This window comes from Equus przewalskii, chromosome 24 (genome assembly GCF_037783145.1).
Source record: "Equus przewalskii isolate Varuska chromosome 24, EquPr2, whole genome shotgun sequence".
NCBI lineage: Eukaryota > Metazoa > Chordata > Mammalia > Perissodactyla > Equidae > Equus > Equus przewalskii.
The window spans coordinates 15,451,950-15,474,464 of record NC_091854.1 but is presented as its reverse complement, the minus strand read 5'-3'; the positions used below and the strand labels follow the sequence as shown (position 1 = coordinate 15,474,464).

Below are 22,515 nucleotides of genomic sequence, written 5' to 3'. Positions count from 1 at the left end.
TTCCAGAATCAGGTTGGTTATCCATTGTCTTATAAGGCCATTCAAGTAAGGTTGACATGTCTGAGTAATGTCAAAAATGGCATGAAAAGGAATCAGGTAATAGGCCATTTTGGGTTTTCTCAGTGGGGTAGTAATTAAACAGTTGAGCTGGCAATTTCTTCTTGCTGAAGTATAAAATACCATTTGATGAAGCATACATTAAAGCAAGTCTGGTCTCACTGTTGAGAAATGATCTCCATTTAATACCTTATTATAACATTTTGTTCTTGTCACTTTAAAAAATGCCCGTTAAGTTTACCTTAGGCAAAAGTGGTATTTTAATACACAACTAAAAACTAATGAAATCACTGGAGGCATCACAGTAAAAGCAAAACCCTTGGGAGATGGTTCAGAGCTTTCCATTTCCAGGTCATAGAGTAATATGATTCCCACTCAACAGAGAAAAAGCAAAATGGTTGTCATCAGGACTAAGATATCATAACTGTAAAAATTACACAGTGGAAAAGTTCTAATATTATAGACACAAATTACAGCGTGAAAAGATTTCAGTAGAGCACATTGGTCAACTCAGTCTCCAATGAGTTTTCCTTAGAGTTCTCACCTTATTGAAATAATAAGTATTTTAACCAGGAAAATGTGTTCAGTGGTTCCTATGAGCCCGCACTGAGCATGCTGTTTTAAACACGGTAGTTACTCAGTAAGTGTTTGCTGAATGACCAAATGACTGGACGAAAATACAAGGAATGTAAATTTCTTCTGTTTTGAAGAACTCACAATCTATTTGGACACAGCACAGATATAAAAAGATTTTTAAAAAATCAAGGTGCAGATATGGATATTTAGATGATCTTCAAAGTGAAAGTTTGGACTAAAGCAATTGATGGAAACCACATCAGAAGTCAAAGGTCTGTATGATAGCATGACACTCTGGAGGCCTGGTACTCACTTGTAATATGGCCTCTTCCACCGGCTAAGAGAGGAAGCAGGAACACACTGCATAGAAGCACAAAGAAAAGAGGAATTAATGTGAGGCAAAGCTTACCTGGTCCATGGTCCCTGACCCAGAAGTTATTTCAAAGTGTTGGAAAGATAAGCATAGTGGAGAAACCATAGTCATATATAGCTTAATCCAAAATTTCAAAATGTACATCAAAAGATAAGCCTTCCAATCCAATCTATAAAATTCTAGCCATCTATGGCTTCATGAAAACTGTCAGCTTCCTCCAGAGATACAGTTCAATCTGCTTCAGATTGGGTAAAACAATATCCAAGGTACAGAGGTGCTGAAAGACTTAGTTACTGCTGGTTAAGGGAGTTGACAATCGTGGATGAAAAGTGCTCTTAGTGCAAAGTAGAATTGTAATCAATGTTATTGTCATTTGAACCACATTGTTTGCAGTGTAACCAATTGTGAAACCAACATCAATTCAAAAACTAAATTAGAAAAACAGATGCTTCTTTTGTTTGGAAATTTTAGTCCCATCTAGTCATATTGTATATCATTTTCTTTGACTTACAGCACATAGAAAGAAAAATCACAGAGCATAATACAAAAACACAGAAACATATTTAGCAAATTTGCGGATTTCATAAGTCATTTATAAACTTTGGATTTACAAACAATTTCAAAGGCTTTTGAAAATATTTATAAACACAAGAGTCTCTATAACGCCACATGTAATTATACCATGCTTTTTCAAAAGCATATTCCAGAGATAGAGTTTATGCAGAATATCAAGTTTCTTATTTGGGGTTTGTCTTGGAGACAGTGAACAATTTAGTTTTCAATCTCTGTCTCCAGTGATGCTGATGATTATGCTAAATACATTGGTGCAATGAGAGGAAAGAGATTTATTTTGTACATAATTTCTAAATTGACTTGTGACATTAAGAAGTCAATCTATACAGAGGATTTATGTCCTCAGTTCACTAATTGCCAACCACTTTTTGTTTCCTCCACAGTCTCAACTATTTTTTAAGGGAATTAGGAGGTTCACTTTTGACGTTTCTGAACTACTACACTTCTATGATTTAAAAGCCACCATCTTTAACTTTGCATGAAATCATTGGCATTGTGTATTTAAGTGCAACTTCAATCATGGGCCTACACACTATGCTGATTTATGTAGAAAAAAGTTCCTAGAAATATTGTTATTTTTTAAATTAGATAGTCTACCAATGAATCGTAAAGAGGAAATGGTAGCTTCAGACACACACACACACAAACACACACCTGATAAGCACTAAGGAAAAAAACACACTCGTGTTTATGGCGTTAATTTTAGGCACTCAGAAGTATAAACAATAAAATGTGCTTTGCTCCGTTTATAGCACATCATTGTGAGTATAAACATAGGGATTTAAATTTGTTTCTGATCCAATAGTCTGAGGTGCTTCCATTTTGTTTATATCAAGAACGTTTTACTTCCAGTAACTTTAAAAAAAAAAGTCATCTGGTTTGCAGTTCAAAAGCTCTTGATAAAACATTAGACCTCTTTGCGAGCAGAGTACACATAAAGCAGATCCACAGGGAATAAATTTCCTGTTTCTTACAAAGGAATAAAAACTGCTGTACTTGGACTATGGGAGAGTCAACAAGGCCTTGGAAACCTCAGTCTGCTGTCCTAAAAGCCATTGTCTTAAAATAGGAACGCCATTAGGTGAGCAGGAGGTGGGGAGCTTTCTAGAGAGAACTTGGGCCTTAGAATCTGACTGCTTTCTGGAAGATTAGAGAAGCATCTGTATGTATCAGGTGTATGGTCTTCAACAAATGATGAGTCTTTTCTTATCCATAAAATGGGTAAAATAATGCATTTTTATGAGATTATTTTGAAGATTTGATGGCATACAAAATGTAAAATTACTGCCATAGAATATATGCTCAATAAATCTTAATTTTCTTTTTCCCTTTCCTGTCTTCATTTTCTCACTTCTCACAGGGCAAAATAAAAGTTAAAAGTTTAAACTATATCATGAGAGCAAATAAAATAAAAGATATTTTATTTTGTCTCGTCATTCTAAGGTTATTCAACTAAAACCAAATGGTTATCATACCAATATATCATCCTGTACGTTTATTCACTTGATCCACAGATTTAAATTGTGTAAATTCAGCTGTCTTTGCCAAAAGGAGAAAGCAAGCAAGTCAAAAAAAAAAAAAAAAAAGATTCTTACCACAATTCCAATAAAGGAGCATGAATCTCCTATCAAGCAAGAAATGAAGACATGTTTTGGCTTTCCATTCGGTAATTGTCTATCACTGAGGGAAGAACAATTTTATCATTTAAAAATACTTATTTTCAGTAGAACATGATACTTAAATTCATGCCAATCATTTTATCTGAAACTCAACTAAGGAAACAATAGTCTGTTCCAATGCTGAAGGAAAATACTGGTTTGTGGACTTCAACATGACCTTTCTCTAAGATATCTTCAATGGCCCTTTTTCTATATATAAGATGTTTTTCTTAATTATTTTAGAGCCCAACTCACATTTAATTTGTCATCCTGCTTTAGGATTAAACTACATAACAGAAAATAACATTGTGTTGCTCTTATGGAGCACACAGGAAAGGGAAAAAATGTTTTATAAGCAGTATAAATATGTTCTGATAATTTTTAATTATTGTTATTGAAAAGAGAGGATGGAAGAGAATTTGCACACAAATTTGCCAAATTTGTGTAGTTAAAGAAATATTTTCAGATTTTGTGGTTTGAAATTGAAGGAAAATGTAGATATTCAAAGCAAATATTAATGAAAATGTTGAACTAATTAGAGAGATGCTGATTAACGTGAAAATTTATAAAGCAAAAATCAAGAGTATTTACTAAGTTTATAGGATAATGGGAAAGTAAAATAATAGATATGAGTTTCAGAATGAATAGTTAAAAAGGAAAGCATAGAAAAATATTTGGAAAAGCATGGTAACCAAAGAGAATCACCCCTATATGCATGTGCATGTACTACACCCACTCACCAATTACTCAAGTTTTCAGAACTAAAGCAATTAAACAATTACAATAAATAGTAGTGACAAAAGATAGATACTATCGGAGTAGACCAAGGGTTAATTGAGGTGCTTAAATTCAATAATCACTCTTCGGGATATCAAGACCAAAGATAGAACTTCCCTTGAAATTTGTCATCTGGAGAATCAGACAAACCCATTGCTCTTCCTGAGATCTAGGAACTATGTGGCAATTTGAAGCAAATGCCATTAGATACAGTCTTAGCCCATTCTGGCTGCTAAAACACAAATTCCATAAACTGGTGGCTAAAACAACAGATGCTTATTTCTCACAGTTCTGGAGGCTGAGCAGTCCAAGATCAAGGTACAGGCAGATTCGGTGTCTGGTAAGGATTGGCTTCCTAGGTCATGGACAGCCATCTTCTTGCTGTGTCCTCACATAGCAGAAGAGGCGAGGGAGCTCTCTGGGGTCTCTTTTATAAAGGCACTATCCCATTCATGAGAGTTCCACCTTCGTGACTTAATCATCTCCAAAAGTTCCCACCTCCAAATACCTTCAGGTTGGGGATTAGGTTTCAACATATGAATGGGAGCGGGGTGTGTGCACAAACATTCAGGCTATAGCAGATGTTAATCTTTGATATTTAGTAACATAGATCGCTAGCCATTTTCAAATCAGATAATTGGAATCATATTTTCAAAGTATAACTCCTTAATTTCCATTAAAAGAACAAAAGGGAAGGGGATGTTTCATTGTTCACTAAGATTTCTGTTAGCCAGCCAAGCATGTACATGGGATCCAAATGATACTGTCCTTTATCTCGCCTTCAAGTCTAAATTCCAGCCCAAACTGAGCTCATAGTCAAAGTGTGTACATAGTCGCAAAAGAGCAGGAGGAGCCAACAAAGGAGACTGAGAAGGAATGGCTAATGTTTCCAAAAACAAACCTAGGAGGACATGGTAGCACTCCTCTCTAACGGCTTGTCCATTGGGGGATTTGCTACTTCTTGAAGAGGATCTATTCAACACTGTAGCTGCTGAGGCTCACTAGACCCTCTAACTACTATCTATCACTGCTTATCCACTCAGGACAAGGAAAGCCAAAGGAAGAGCATTAACAAATCCTACAGTGATCTAACACTGAAGAATTTGGGGCCCCAGGTAACAACTCTACCTTTTTATTCATTTTAAGGCTGGGATTCAGAAAGAGAAATGAGGTTATAGGCAGTGAAGAGCTTTCGATACAAAAGAGTACCACGGAAAAGGTAGATGTGTCTTAAACTTTGGCTCAAAATATTGCAACGATGGACTAAGAGAGCTGGTGAAAGAATGAGTGATACAAGAGCTGATCAAACTGAAGATAATATGTAGAAGAAGAAATTTTTAATATCAATTATTATAAAGGACAAAGAACATGAGTCAGAAAGATATTAGCAGAGAAGATGCCAAGGAATTCATAAGAAAAAAGCAAATGAGAGGAGAAGTCATAATCAATACTTGAGGTCAATCAGCATAATAATACTAGGGTTTGAGTAATCAACAGAGTAAACTTACAATCTTAATAGAAAAAGATAAATAGCTATTATAAATATTTAATCAAGTATGTCATATGTCTCACACTTAGAATTTGAAATTGAAAGGGCATATCTTAATGAAAAAGTCCAAAGGAAGTACAAAAAATTAGATAGATCTGTATGTCCATAAAATATGAATTTGTAGGGAAATCTATGAATCAGAGAATGGCTGCAAGCTGGCAGTATCTTAGTGAAAGCAAAGAAAAGGAGACATGCAAGTAATATTTATTTATGTGAGATACTTAAAGCTGTTCAGCCAGAGCAAATGGAAAATGCATTATTGACATATATCATACAGCACATACAAAAGCAAAATGTGGTAAGGATGATGAGCTTCAGTCATCTGGACTTATTCATTTTCTATTTCTGTGCAACAAATTGCTACAAAGTTAGCGGCTTAAAAATATCCTTATTTGCTCAGAGTTCTGTAGGTCAGAAATCCAGCACAGTGTTACTCTGTTCCCTGCTCAGGGTCCTACAATGCCAAAATCAAGGTGTTATCCTGACTTGAGTTTTCATCCTGAGGTACTGAAAAAAGATCTACTACCAAGATCATTCAGATTTTTGGCCAAATTCAGTTCCTTGTGGTTTAGGACTGAAGTGCCCGTTTCCTGCTGGCCGTTTCCTTGCTGGCTATCAGCCAGTGGCTATCCTCAGTTCCTAAAGGTCACCTCACCTACATCCCATGCCATGTGGCCCCCTCCATCTTCAAGCTAGCGATGGATCTTTGAATCCTTCTGCTTTGAATCTCTGACTTACTGGTGTAGGAGCAGGCAGAGAAAATTCTCTGCTTTTCAAGGGCTTATGTGCTTATGTGAGGCCCACACTATCTTAAGGTCAACTGTGCCATAATGTAATCTCTGTGAGTAAAATCCGTCATATTCATAGCCTCAGGGACTGTTCTGGGAATGAGCATGAGGAGAGCAGGAAATCTGGGGCCATCCTAGAATTCTGCCCACCATAGTGGACATCTCTTACAGGTCTTCTTAGGCAAAAGCAGAGCAAGTAATCCTGACCACCTGATAAACAACTGACTACTCCATGGGGTAGGTGGCAGTCTTCCTCTGCTCTGCTCTGTTCTAGCCCCTCAGGATATTATATCCATCTCTAGTGCTGCCCTTGAGAGAAGTAGGAGTAAACCGAAGCGTATTCAGAGATGGGGAATGTTCTTGAATCTGTGGCACAGAAGGAATGTCTGAGGACTGGGGATGTATAACGTGCAGGAGAAGAGTCATAGCCCCAAAATTAATTCTTTCCTTGACTTAAAATATCTAAGGTATTGCCACAAGGTCAATATTCACTGTATGTCTTTAGGGTGCATTGTAACAATGAACAGGTGGTGGCAACAAAGAAGTGTTCCACTTCCTAATGAGGAAGAATTTACTGGAAAAAAATCATGTTTTTCTTGAAAATCTCTAGGTGTTTGCACAGAGGGTGCCTTGTGGCTTTGTTAGAGACAATAAAGTCTCTAACTTTATTTAAGGTTATTTAAACTTTATTTAAAGTTTATTTAAAGTTATTTAAAGAATAACTTTAGAATACAAGTAAATAGGAATTAAAGAGAAAAATAGATTTATGATCAAATTGTGTAGGAGACTCTAAATTAGCAAATAGACAGTGCTTGCCTCCTACTTCAGGATTTCTCAGAGACATTATGAGGGTCTGTTATTCTCCAATGGAATGGGATAGCATGCAACATTCCCTAAATTAATTGAGCACCAAACTTTTTAGTTCATTGAGACACTCTTGGGACTAGTATTTTATAAACTTACTTGGTAAACTATGTTTTATAGAGAATTTATGCACCAAAGAGTGGCTTGAGATAACTGCTACAGTCTCTTCCATGACTTTATGACACATTCGAGTACTTTCCTAGAACTGGATCATCTTTACGAATGTGAGCCGAACATATACACTGCGGCTGTAGAAAATGAGATAGGATTTAACTGGATCGTACATATTCTCACAGAAATCAACTGGAGAGCAGTGCCTGGAACCTTCCCTCCTCAAAGCCTTAGCTACAAGGAAGAATGAAGGATCATTTGCACAAGACAAATTCTGAAACGCTGGTCCCAAATTCAAAAAATATTTAACGATAACGGTGGAAAATATGAAATTATTGTGCTCTGCTGCTCTGAGAAAATAATTCAGGAAAAAAACCAATCTTTCTGATTTGTAAGTGGTTGGAAGCCTGTGCACTTTATCAAGTCAGGCACTGCATCTTTGTGGTCTTGACTTCTGCCTTGAGGAGGTTCATTGCTACAAAAACGTTAGGAGTTTTCTTCACTGTTTCTTTCGATACGACTCCACATGTCCACCTTCCTCCTACATGGCACTGTGGCCAAATGAAACTAAAAGTGTCCATATATCTGGTTAAATATTTCTTGTAGCGAATCCTCTGAGATTCATTTTAGAAAATACTGCAGTCCAATAAATTCAGCAGGTTTTGTCATTTTACAATTTTTGTTAAAAACCTTGAAGATAAAATATAACTGACTTTCCACGTCCCAGTACACCAAAAGCAGACAACAGTAGAAAGAAAATTGTAAAGGAATCTCTTCTGAAGGAAGAGTTGTTGCATATCCTTATTTCCAGCTTTGTAGGTAAGAAAATTAGGACCAAAGATATAGTAGGCATCTGCCTGGAGCCCCGCCCCTTTTATAGTCCAGTTCCTTTGTATTATACTTTATTTTTCATAACTTTGTTCTATTACGTATGTTTCTCATTATCTGTCTTTTTTGTGTCAAATATTGTACCATAAATGTGACACATTTGTCTTGCAATGCTCTGTATCACGCTCTTCTTCATAGTCAAATGTCCAAGGTAGACAAACATAGTTACAACATTATTTCTAGTAGCAAATCTAATATTCCCTAACCATATGTTCCCCACGCTTATGTCTCTTCACTGATTTTGAATTTGTCTACGACTTTCAACACCACAATCTGTGGAAAACCCATTTTCTCAAAAGATCAATTTCAGACTAATTTCCAACAGAAAAGCATTCAAATAATGCTAAATCTCACTTATATTTATATGAATGCTATGGAAATCTGTCCATTTCTACAGAAGTTTCTATCATGTCCAGCAAAGTAACAAGGCTACCAACCCATTAATTTTAGTGAAGAAACAATTTCCCTTTTAATCAGGGTCTATCTTTTTGGTAGCATCAATGTCTTTAATCCAGTGTTCTTATTTTGAGATGATAAAATTTAGCATTCTTCATGTTAATCATTGTAGGTTTGGGGGAGGATGTAAAAATGGGGAACAAGGGAGGAGATGAGAGATATTTTAAAAAGAAAGTCTTAAATAGAACTTAATTTAAAAACATAACTTGCTACCAATATGATATCCTTATACAGAACATCTCAATTTATCCAAAGACAGTTAATATCTGTGTAAAAATCTCATATTAACCCACCAGTGTCCTTCAGCCTGTGCTGAGAAGCACCAACTCTCAGGCTGGGGGAATAGCTTAGCCTCCGAGGTCCACTCAATTCTTGGCCTATAGGCTGAGATTGTCACCAAGGGAGCCAATTAGTGCCAAATATGTTGTTGTTTTTTTTGATGTAGGAAAATCTCCCCTAAGAACTGGACTGAGATGAGCCATCAAATGATAGTGATTTTCAGTCACTAATGATCTGGGATTTAAATAGAGACTTTTAATTGGGTTACCAAGCAACCTGCAAATATTTTGGTGATACCTGCTGAGTCAATTGGGTAGTTTGTAACCCACTCTCCTCTGATTATGTTATCTTTGATATGAGGACATTACACATTATAAATGATCAGCATGGGTTTTTTCCTTTGTCATTAGCCAAGAAAGGACATCATTGAGTCTTTTGTTCATTCCTTCCATTATGTTTCCATATGTCCAAAAGAGGATGAGCAGCATAAAGACGGCTGTAGGGAATATAGAGAAAAGTATTCATTAAGCTTTTCTTATGCCTCAGGCTTCTTCTAAGTGGAGTAAGAACTCATGAAATCAGAAAGCCCACAAAGAATTGTTTGGTACATCATAATTCCACTTATTTAACAAAGCCAGAATTTTATGTTTGTTTCTTAGATCTGTTTTTAAAACACAACAAGTGAAATGTTAAGGATATGGTTATTATAATTTTTGTTCCACTGGAGAGTTATTTTCAAAGAAAACTTGTAGAGAAAAATAAATTCTGCCTTTCATTGTTTCCAGATGCTTCTGTCAGTCCCAGTGGCCAAACATATTAACTTTTTTCTGACTGCTACTGTCATTTCCTTCAGTCCTTCTTGCTCAACTGCCAAATATGGGTCTCCCTTGGTTCCTTGAACTGCATCCTTCAGTTGTCTTGCCCATTTTGGGGTTGGTATAATTTTTCCCAGTGTTACTATTCTGCCCCTCTGACTTTTAGGTAACATTTCACATTGCCTTTCAACTTCCACTTCTCTAAGTATGTGGTGGGCTGTTCAGAAAGGCTGCTTTCTCCCTTTGACATGTGTGCGGTATAACTCCCCCACTGGACATGAAGCGGTGGCCAGATCTTTGCTTCTCCCAGCTTTTCTTCCATGGCCAGCTTTGCCTTTCTCCTCAGTCGCTTATTTGAACTCTTTTTGAGGAGATATTCCTAAGAGAACGTGTGCTCTGTTTGCTTGGCTTTGTGTTTCTTTGAGCACCTTTTCCTCTCCCTTTGAGAACTTGTCCACACAAGAAATCACATCAAGAGACCTAACTTTTCCATTCCTGGTTCTATTCCACATGCAAGCAGTCCAGCAAATGATGACATAAATCGTGGTGCTGTTCCAAAGATCACATTAAAAAGACCCTTACATCTCTCCATTGCATTTTACAAATGAGGAAACTGAGGAGCCAACATGTTAAAAGATGGACAAATGTTACATAAATAGTACAAATGTCTGGGAATTAAATCCTGTCCAGTAGCTCGTAATCACACGCTTTGTGCAGTACCTCATCACGCCTACCGTTGGATCCCCCTATTTCTCATTCAGTTTCATTTGTCACAGGTGGTCAATAGAAGTCAAAGTGGCAGGAGATTCTCCACGCTTTATATGAAGACATTTCAATTATAAAATACAGAATAAAGGAAATATTATTGAGAAGGGCAATTGAAATGGAGAGAATGGGAAAAAAGTCATGAGAAACTTTTTAGTTATGAGTTGAAGCTCTAAATGTTTATGCAAGAGGAAAGAGCATCCCACACTATTGGGTATTGTGTACCTGTGAATCAGTGCCCTCCTACCTGCCAAAGTGTCAAAAGTTCAGTGAAAAATAAAACAAAACACACACCTGACAGGATACTCTTTCAAAGGATTATACTAAGAAGTTTGGGGTTAGTGGAATATCTGTCTGTTGATTCTCGATTTAGCACTGAGGCTTGGAAAGGTATCTAGGGAAATCCTGCGTATTCTTCTTTACAAACTTTCCCAAATGTAGTTTTTATGTTGCACTCCTTAAAAGATCATTTCTCAGTTCATTTTGAGCTGAACGATCAGCTGAGCTCCCATTAAGACCCTCTGCAAGGACAACTGTTAAAGATGAGGTTGCTGAATTATGAGATGTGACGTCTGGCTGATTTTTTTCATTTTTATTGTTTCCCCCCTTCTTTCTCTTCTCTGACCAGCCTGAAGCGTGATACAGAGTAGGCTGGGAACTACCAGCTCACAATAAAGTAATATTCTAATTATCCTCCTTTTGGTCAGGGTTCCTTTTGACAGGTGTCAACTAGATTTAAAATGGTTGACTGCTGGGTTTTTTTCTTTTTTTCCTTTTTTCTACATTGTTACTCCTTGAAGTAGGGTTAAATGCTGACATCCCTTTGTGCTTAACTAGAGACAGCTATCAAAGAAATGTATAAATTACAGCTCCGGTTACATGGACACTTAGAAGGCTCAAATCTACCTCTAGACAAAATGCACAGTTGAGCTTGGCTATTTTTTGTGAACAGAGTTGTGAAGTTTGGTTTATGAACTCTCATGTTCCACATGGATCCTATTCATTCTTTCAGGTACTTTTACAAGTGGGATATTCTAGTTAGTTATTCTATCTTTTTATCTCTTGCATGAATAAATTACAGAGTTCTGCTTCTTATCAAAGAAAGCATTCGACTCACCATCTAGGGAACACAACATGTTTTCTTAGACCATAAATTATTCTTAAAGAAAATCTTAGATGAGTCGGACACTCTTTGTGGTGTGTGTATATGTGTATGCGAGAGAGAAAGAGAATGTGTCTGTTTGATGGCATTAGTACTAAACGGCCATCAACAGACTTGCAGATTGTCATCATATCTGTCAATCCTGAAAGCAAACTTGCCTGAAAAAACAAACAAGCACGCAACTATCAAAAATACCCTTTCTGACTCCTTGACCAACAACTGTGAATGATAAAATATGCCCAGCTCTTCTCCTATGGTATTTTCTTCCTGCTTATTGGCAGAGAATGTGATTTCGTGGTAGAAGGTTGGAAAATGACCCCTTGTAATGATGGAATTTACATAAATAAATGCTGATAGCACAAAACAGATAATATGCTGTGGGTATCATCACAATAAGTTGTCTCCTACTGACACAGAGTCTAAGTTGGAAGCACACAATTATGCAAATCAAACTAATGCCAGTTGCTTATTACTGTCATGGTGGTAAAGGCAAAAACATATCCTCCATAGACAGCTCAAGGCTGGGCTACAAGCCAAAATGTTTGGTTTTGCTGACATAGTAACTGAGTCAACAAAAATAGGTTATAATAGTAATACATCAGAGGGATCCACATCAGGGCAGACCTGAAGCTTAATGGACTGTGAATCCTATATCCATGCAGAGAGTCCTTTCACTGGTATTGACCCATGATATGTCTGTTTCCCCATTTGCCAATTCTATAGAATAGATTACAGAAGCAATTTGGGGAGGACCAGAAATGTCTGCAAGATATTTTATTAGCTTTTCCTAAAACAGATGATATGACATTTATAAATACTTAACTAATGTCATCTCTCCCAGGTTTAAACACTTCCCAGAATATTTCAGAATACCTGCTGCTGTTTGATCTAGTTCTGTGTTGATTTCTCATTATGGCGCTGGAGAGGCTTTCGAACAATAGAGTGTTCATTTGCCACCTAAATATCTTTCTTATTTTTGAAAAGTAGAGCAGCTGTTACCAGAATATTTAACCCTAGAGAGTAGCTAATGGATCCATTTTTCATGCAGCAAAGCTGAGAGCACATGCAGCCTAGTGTGGAGGTTGGTGAAGCAGCGATTGCTGACCTACCAATTTAACCCATCTCTCTTCTGAGTGACAGTGTCACATGTGTTGTGGGCTGATCCCTTGAATGGCCTTGTTGCTTCACCCTCGTGGTATCCATACCCTTTGGCATGAGACTTTGTAGTTCTTCCCATTAAGAAGTGGACATACTTCCTTGCCTGCTGGCTCTGAGTTTAGCCATGTGACTTGCTTTGGCCAATGAGATATAAGCAGTTGTACCAGAAGCAAAGGCACAGAAAAGCATTTGCACTTTGTCACTCCTGCTTAGGTTCTCTGGCCACTGTCTGGGAAGAACATGTCTAGTCTTGCTTGCTAGAGGGCAGGAGACACATGGAAGAGACCTGAGTTGTCTCGTCAGAGTCAGCCTAGATCAGTCAACATTCAGCCAACCCCCAGATAACCGAGTGAGCTCAGATCAGAACCATCTAGCTGAGCCCAGCCTAAATCATAGATTCACGAACTAATAGATGCTTAATGTTTCAAGTGCCTGAGTTTTGCACTGCTTTTAAGCATCATTATTGTGTTGGTAGACGACTGGTGAATTTTTACAAAGTTTTACAAGATTTGAAAAAATGCAAAAGGAATCTGCCTTATATATAATGAAAAAAGAGATTATTGAATCACCAGATTTAAAATATAAACATATAGGGGCTGGCCCCGTGGACGAGTGGTTAAGTTCGCGTGCTCTGCTACAGGCGACCCAGTGTTTCGTTGGTTCGAATCCTGGGCGCGGACATGGCACTACTCATCAAATCACGCTGAGGCAGCATCCCACATGCCACAATTAGAAGGACCCACAATGAAGAATATACAACTATGTACCGGGGGGTTTGGGGGAAAAAAAGGAAAAAAATAGGATCTTTAAAAATAAATAAAATAAATAAAATAAAATATAAACATATAGGAAAATGCAAATCAAAACTGCAGTGAGGCACCACTTCACACCCACTAGGACGACCGTAATCAAAGACAGACAATAACAAATGTTAGCCAGGATGTGGAGAAATTGGAGCCTTCATACATGGCTGGTAGGAACGTAAATGGTGCAGCCACTTTGGAAACAGTTTAGTAGTTCACCAAAATGTTAATCATAGGAATTCCACTCCTAGATATATATCCAAGAGAATTTAAACCTAGGTCCATGCAAGAACTTGTATACAAATGTTCATAAGAGTGTTACACGAATGGCCAAAAAGTGGAAACAACTCAAATGTCCATTAACTGATGAATGAATAAACAAAATTCAGCACATTCATACGACGGAAAATTATTCAGCAACAAAGAATAAAATACTGATATATGTGACGACATATAAATCTTGAAAACATCATACTAAGTGAAAGATGCCAGTCACAAACGAGCACATACTATATGATTCTATTTAAATAAAATACCTAGAATAAGGAAATCTAGATGTTTCCTAGAGCTGGGGCCAGGGGACGGGGCATGGGGAGTAACTGTTAATGAGTGGAAGGATTTCTTTTTGGGCGATAAATATGTAAAATTAGATCATGGTGATGTTTGTACAATTCTGTGAGTATACTAGAACCAATTTGACTGTAAACTTTAAATGGGATATTTTTATAGTATGTGAATTATGTCTCAATAAAGCCGTTAAAAAATATATATATAAACACTTATCCCAACTCTGGCCAAAGCATGGCTTGGTCTTTATTTTAGACTCTTTTTCCATCCCTCTCAAATTCCTGGACTTTGGTCGTTTTTCATTTATTTTATAGAAATGTTAATATTGACTGGAAATACTTTATAGCCAAAATAAAACAAAACTCTTAGAGTTGTTTCTTTAGAACCGCATGCTACTGACTAGATTTGACACATTTTAGAAATGAAACAATGGTGAATTTTTGACATTCACTACTAGACGCTGATTTTCACAGAGCTCCAGTTCTGCCTTTTCTTAACTTGTTTTCTATGAAACTCAGTCATGCTCTTCTTGCTCTTAAAATTAATCTGTGAAAAAGAAGGATACTCCTTGTCATTTCTTAGGGTTTGCACGCAGAGGCCAACTTCAGTGTGTACACTACAGCCAAACCGGGTGTGCTCGGAGCTCCTCCTGAATTAAAGTCCACCGACTGTCTTCCAACCAGATTTGAGGTTTGACTTGCTTCATCTTTTTGTTTCATATTGTTTTGTTTTTTTAAATTTTAGTTTTTGTTTTTCTAGCAGTAACATTGTATTATAGCATTATATAACTTTCAGATGTACATCATAATATATTTTGAATTCTGTGTAGATTACATCATGTTCACCACCCAAGGACTAATTATAATCCATCACCACACACGTGTGCCTAATCACCCCTTTTGTCGTCCCCCGTGCCCCCTTCCCCTCTGGTAACCACCAATCCAATCACTGTTGCTTTGTGTTTGTTTGTCGTTGTTTTTATTTTCTACTTATGGGTGAGATTATATGGTATTTGACTTTCTCCCTCTAATTTATTTCAAAGGCATAATACCCTCAAGTTCTAGCCATGTCATCACAAGTGGCTGGATTTCATCATTTCTTATGGCTGAGTAGTATTCTACTTGTTTATATACCACATCTTCTTTACCCATTCCTCCCTTGATGGGCACCTAGGTTGCTTCCATGACTTGCTTCATCTTTTGAAAGTGAGTAAATGGACAGTCCACAGCTCTGTCACTTGCCCTTCCCCTTCTGGCATTTCTTGTTACCTAGGAGCCTGTCATACTACCCACTGCCCTGCTCCCATCCCCACTCTCTCCGCCACCACAGCCACACCTTGCTTCATGCCCTCATTATTTTTTGTCTAAATTATCGCTTTTTCCAGACTGGTTCACTTGCTTCTGCTTTCACCCTCCTCTCGTCTGCCCTCCTAATTGCCCTCAGAGTGATGGGTGTGAGTAAATATCCTGACCATTTCAAGCCCTCACACAAAAAATTTCACAGGCTTCCTTTTGCTCCAGATACAATTAAATTTTTGTAGTGTAATTTGTAAGGCTCTTTGTGATCTGACTACCACATGAAATCTTGCCCCTCTCCCCCTTGACTGAGAGGTAAGCTGCTTGCTCTTCTCCCTCATGCCTTTGTGTAAGTGCTCCCTTGTCTTTGTGGGTGGGGGAGGGGAGAAATTAAAACTGAAAATAGATACATATACTGGGGGGAGGGGCAATATAAAATTGCTGTCACGCAAGGTAAAAAAGATCGAGAGATCTGCTGTACAATGTTGTGCTGACAGATAATACTGAACTGTACACTTAAAAATTTTTTAGGAGGGTAGATCTCATAATACGTTTATAAATAAAATAAAAAATAGATGAATACATGAATGTTTATATAGATGCAAATATATCTTCACTGACCCCTCTTCATCTGATAACCCCCTGCTCATCCTCCAGAAATTCCTTGAAAACCCATCTGGGCTAAGTGTTGCTCTCCATGTTTCTAGAAGCAATGTGTGCCCACACCACACAGCATTATGACTTGTAAGTTTTTTTTTTTTTTTTTAATTAATGTTATGATAGATTACAACCTTGTGAGATTTCAGTTGTACATTTTTGTTAGTCATGTTGTGGGTACACCACTTCCCCCTCTGTGCCCTCCCTCCACCCCCCCTTTTCCCTGGTAACCACCAATCAGATCTCCTGATCAATATACTAACTTCCACCTATGAGTGGAGTCATATAGAGTTCCTATGACTTGTAAGTTTTTGTTCCAAACTCAGTTCACAGAGAATTATTTCCAGTCTGCATAATGCCTTTCTTTTTTCACTGTCATTCATTTGTTTATTTATTCCCTTATCCCCATTTCTTCCTGCCACTTCCTTCCCCCATAGAAGTATGCTGTATTGCGTTTTTTGGATCCATAAATGTGCTTGGATTTTTGATTTTAGAAAATTCTTTCTGAAAATAATGTATTGTCATGTCTGTGTATATTTTTCATTAATTGCCTGTTTACCTTGTAGTGTCTGATACAGAGTAAGAACACAATAAATGTTTATTAAATCCATGTGTGAGACAATAAATTAATGAATTAAAAGGTCTAAATGTTCGTTGAATTTCTTTTCTTTTTTTTATTTAAGATTTTATTTTTTTCCTTTTTCTCGCCAAAGCCCCCCGGTACATAGTTGTATATTCTTCGTTGTGGGTCCTTCCAGTTGTGGCATGTGGGACGCTGCCTCAGCATGGTTTGATGAGCAGTGCCATGTCTGCGCCCAGGATTCGAACCAACGAAACACTGGGCCGCCTGTAGCGGAGCGCGCGAACTTAACCACTCTGCCACGGGGCCAGCTCCTAGTTGAATTTCTAATGACCTTTGGTGGACTTTTCAAGTTTCATAGCTCTTGTCAATTATCTAACCATGAGAACTTGCAATAAGAGCTAAAATCTTAAACTCTGAAACCATTGGAATCTCAGCCTCTTTTGCTACCCGTTTCTTCATTCTCTGAGGTGTTGCTCGAGCACTCTTGCCCTGTGAACGCTGGCGGATATTACAGACCATCTTGTGGACAGTGGTTTAAATGTTTGACAGAGTTCTACTCCTTTCTCGAATCATTGCTGATTATTAGCTGAAGTGATCCAGCCAGAGGGAACCTGAGGTTTCCAACCAATCCAAAGTCATTTTCCTCACTCCCATTACCCACTAGAGGACTGCAAAGATTCTTCCCTTGACTTTGAACCCCTAGCTTGGTTTACAGTGCGCTTGCCTGTGGTTTAGAAACCAAGCGTGTCAGCACTCCTTTTACTGCCTCAGAGTAGCAGCAAATGTGTTTTGTTCTCTCCTTTCAAAAGCGAAGATTGTATTTTAAAATCACTCTAGCCCCTAGGGAACCACTCACTCCTAACTCTCTGACAGGCCATGAGGACCTCAAAATTAAGAAAGATGTCCAGAAATGTAAGTTTGTACAGAAAGAACCAGAAAACCACCCAGACACATAACGACTCAGTTACGTGCCTGGTTTCTGTCAAGAGAAATGTGTGTCTGAATTTTCAGGCTCATAATAGACATGTGCAGCTAACTGACTTTTATCTTGCCTCTGTCATATTGATCTATCAGTGAATCTATAATAGAAGATGGGAGCCTGGAACAGTAAAAAGTAATAACCATTGAGATGGATAGCCCGAGCAAAAATGTAGTTTCATGGGGACGCTTAGTGTGAAGAACTGTAGATTCATGTCAAGGGGGCATAAGTATCCCCTTCAAAGCCAACTGTTAAAAACACCTAGTGCACAGATGACCTGCCTTCAGAATATGATATGTTTCTGTATTGATTTTCAGAGTTTCAAAACAACAGGAAATAGCCAAGTGAAAGTTTCTTTGCAGAGCACTAAAAGTAATTTACCTTCTTCCTTTGATTTCAGCTTCAGATTTTGTTTTATGGTTCAAAGTACAAGTGCTTATTTTTAAAAATTCATTTCTAACTTATGGTAGAAGGCAGCACTGGAGACCAAGGCAGTGTGGAACAAGAAATGAGCCACAAAATAAAACACAACAAACCCCCCAAATTACATTAATGGAGTTTGCGGTAAGTCATTATACACTGAAGCTTGTCTTAAGCACTGGCCCATGGATGGGGCGGGGGGGCAGGGTTTTACCATTACCATAGTATTCTGAAGAAAAGATTGAAGAGCCTGTAAAATGATCAATACTGTGGCTTTGAAGTTATCTGGGGTTGGCTTATGATATTCCATCTTTAGTACATATCTTTGCAGGAAAACATTGGCACATTAAAAAAACTAGCCTTCCAGGACAGAAGAAAAACAGTGTAGTTTTCAGTGCAAATTTTGCCAGTTGCATGTTATTAATGTCCGGCAAATGCTAAATATGGTGTAATACTAATAATTTACGACTCCTAGGGAGACCTCTTTTTTTCAGACATAATGTACTTTGTATTCACATATATTTGCTGTTTGCAGTATATTGAGATGCAGGAAAACAAATCTCAGTTGATTCAATGCCCAAATTTGATATTTGTTCCTGCTGTTTTCATCGTTTTTGGCTTTAGGAATTTGTATCAGTCAAAGTTCTGGCAAGAAGCAGATGGGGCACTCAAAAGAAGTGACTGAAGAGAGTTTCAAAGAAGACCCAAAGGGTGGGCAGAGTTAGGGGGCACCAACCAAGGAGGGGGAAGCAGGCATTTCTGAGCCTCCTAATCACTAGCAAGGCTGAAGCGACAAGAAGAGAGAGTGTTTAGGAACTAGGGTGAGGCCCGCATCTGAAGGGAGGGTCGCCCAAAAGGAGCCGGTGGAAGAGGAACTCAGACACTGCCCACCCATGACCCAATGAGAGGGAACCAGAGAACAAATACTCCAATTTTTCTTTCCTCATGTCCCCCACTTCTACTAGGGCTTTCCATTGGCTGAGCCTCACTGAAGCCAGAGGAAAAGAAACTTAGTTTCAGTCCCTTCAGATCAGCCTCCTGGGGAGAAAACTGGAGAATGATCTGGAGGGGCAAACGGAAAACGACCATCACAGCGGTATACAGAGTCGTGCTTTGTTCTAGATGTATGCTCTGTGCTTTTAGAATTGGCGATATACTTGCAGGTCCTCAGCTGCAATAGAACTGGAAAATGCAACCCTTTTAACATACATGTGACGTACCCTGACCAAGTTAAGAAGGATATTTGGCTTTGGGAGTTATAAGTATGAAATAAGAATATCTATAAAAGCACGGGAGAAACTGTTCAGATCTTGAGAAATAGAAGTTAAACAAAATTAAACAAAGGAGTACAAAAGAGATGGGAATCTGTTAACCTCTGCCTTCTGCTTCTTAGCAAGCGCAACATTGCAGCAAGGACAAATACTGTGATAATGTGCCCAGGAGCCGTGGGAATGACTAACCTCTTCCTCACCTCCCCACAGACCCCATTAAAAAAAAAAAACTTTTAATTCAGCCTATGGAAATATTCCCCCAGGTTACAAGAAAAACAGCAGGAAACAGGAATTAGCTTTGAAGACATTCAATCATAGATGCTATTTGAAAATAGTGCATTGTATCCATAAAGGAAGAAATATCAGTGTCACATGTTTGCCAGAGCAAGGTTAAAATGTTCATGAACTTTAGGCTATTCTTTTAAAATCACACCCTTGTAAGGAGCCTATTTATTACAAATATTTGAATTTGTTAAGTTTTAGATATGGGCTAAGTTAGTTTTGTTTTGTGTATTTATTTATTTTTTCATTCTTAGATGTTTTCACTGTGCTTTTTGCAATCAAATAGCCTGGATTGGAAGATTAGAATAATATGGGTCTCACTTAAAATACACAAATTTGTCTACTTTCCTTAGGAAACTGACTTTCTGGGCTAGAATATTTACATTCTATACAGAATTGAGGTCTTATGTTACACATTGGTTGTGTTTTAAAAGACAAATGTAATAGGCACTTCCTTGTATAGGTAAATTATCTGTCCACTATCACCTATCTATGAATCTAAATTTATAATAATTCAAGTACAAAAAAGTAGCTGACATTCAAATTTCTCTCTAGAAATTGCCAAGAACTGGAGAAGTGCCGAGCGCTTCTCTCAAAGGATGTTGACATTTTGGTTCCATTAGAACAGGATATAATGTATATCTACATGTTAGCTGCAAAGAAAAGTACTGCTTCGAGAGTGGTAAAAATATATGTGGAGGACTCATTTCAACATATGACTATACACATACAAACACAAACATACACACGCTGAGCTGGGAGGGGACTGTGACGAAAGAGGATAAGATTCAAAATCAGAAAATTTACATTCAAACCCTGACTCCGCCCCTTCCTAATTATGATCCTAACTCTCTCCTACCTCTTATTCCACCAACCACTTCTCTAGCTACTACCCCCAATCCTGGGTTCTCATCCATAACTTGTATATTTATAATTCCCTGAATTCTCTTTATGGCCACTTGCCGTTACTCATTTGCTTCCCGAGTATTGTTGCCCTAACCTCACCTGTCATTTGATTTAGTTAACTTGTCCCTTCTTTTAAGACTCAGCTTAATTTTCACTTTCTCCAGGACACCTTCCTGAAGTCCTGTAAGCTGAGCCAGGTGACCTACCTCTGTCCTCCTGGAGTCACCATACATACCACACTGCTTATCTCATTGTCTTGTGGCTTTCTATTACCATGATTATCTTCTCCACTGGATCAGAACCCCTTGGAGGACATGGACAGCATCTTGCTTATCTTTGTATGTCTAACATCTTACCATGCATGGCACATTGTAGAATTTCAATAAGAGTTTGGTGAATGAATGATCTTGAGCTCACTCAATGTAGCTCTTGACTCCGAGTCTCACCAAACCTTTGGGTACTACCATTCCATAAACTAATGAGGGAAAATGAAACTCCAAGTGTTTCAGTAACACACAAAAGTAAACAACAGAAAAGGTGTAGCAGAAATTGAATGCAAGGTTGTCTGACCCCAATGACCATGTTTTTCCCACCTTGCCGTATTCCCTCTCCAGGTAACTCTCCAAGCTCCCATTTCTCAAAGAAACAGAGCAAAAAACCCTGACCACTCCACAAGGTGGATAAAAGGAAATCATGTCAGTTAATAATATGGAACAGAGTAACAGAAAATTCTAGCACCTTAACTTTTAGGGCAAAAATATCTCTAAATAACATGGAGAATAAGTGAATTCTGAGGGATTGCCTAGCTACTCCTTCTCCCATCCCACACTGAAGGTTTTCTTTAGAACCAGCCCAGCTCTACCCAGTTGCCTTAAATTAGTTTCCCTGAGCATGTGCAATAAGCACAGTTGCACACCTCAACTTCCTATATGCCAACACTGACAAGGAAATGTCTATAGTAGCAGTGGCATAATGAAAAGAGTATGAGGCTCAGGGAGGCTGCTCATTCTTCTAGCCTGCAAAATGCCATCAGCCCACAGTTTAAGAGAGAAAGACACAGGGAAAGTAAAGTTCAATTGCCCTCTCATTAGCCCTAATTAGCAGATTGAAAGCTGTTGGTATATAACAAAAGACATCGATTTTTGTGGTTCAGTGATCGAGATGAATAGTCCAAGTGGACAAAAGGTACTAGAGGAGGAAACAATTTGGGGACAAGTATGTACAATTTCAGTACTGTTTTACGGGACAAATAATGAGTTTAGAAAAGTGTTTACCAATTGAATGATAAGAAATAAGTAGAATTCAACAAATATAGTTTGCTCGTAGCTATCAAAAGGTAACAAAATCTAAGGCAATCTATTGAAATTAGCACAACCAGTACTTCTGCAAAAATAATTTATGAATCAATTGTATTTTCTCAAACTCTGTTGAAAGGAGTCATTTTAGAAATCCAAAATGTATTATTTCATATGAGTAATGTCACATCTAGTGACAATGTAATTTCTAATGGCTCTGACTGGAGTCTAAACACAATTTTCAAAGAAGGATGCTTTGGGAACTGGCCATCATCCCTAAGTTGGGGCAGGTCAGGAGCAAGTTTCTCTCAGTGCTGAAGCAGGATATCCTCTTCTCTCCTTCCCCAAGCCTCATATCTGTAACTTACAGGAAACAAATGGAATTTTCAGGGATAGAGCGTGTGGATTGAAAGCTGGAACTTGGGATGGGGCTCTGAAGAGAGGGGGATTGGAATGCAAGTTGAGGGGTGAGCCATGAAGGTCAGGAGCTAGGGGCTTCCTCTATCACTCTCCAGCCATTGGTAGTTTTCACCTGATTCTCAGTTATTTTCTCTCTCTTAGAACCAAATTTCCAGCTAACTCAGAATGAGCTGGCCTTGAATATCACT

General features: G+C 38.0%; 1 long non-coding RNA gene across 1 annotated transcript in view; it reads left to right on the top strand.

The window, feature by feature from the left end:
• LOC139079097 (uncharacterized) overlaps positions 1-16,807 on the top strand; it is a 44,637-nt gene extending 27,830 nt beyond the window's left edge. The window contains exons 2-3 of the long non-coding RNA XR_011532403.1: positions 14,802-14,909; positions 15,262-16,807. This is a non-coding gene — a long non-coding RNA (uncharacterized lncRNA). The remainder of the gene's footprint in view (positions 1-14,801; positions 14,910-15,261) is intronic.
• The last annotated feature ends 5,708 nt before the right edge of the window (positions 16,808-22,515 follow it).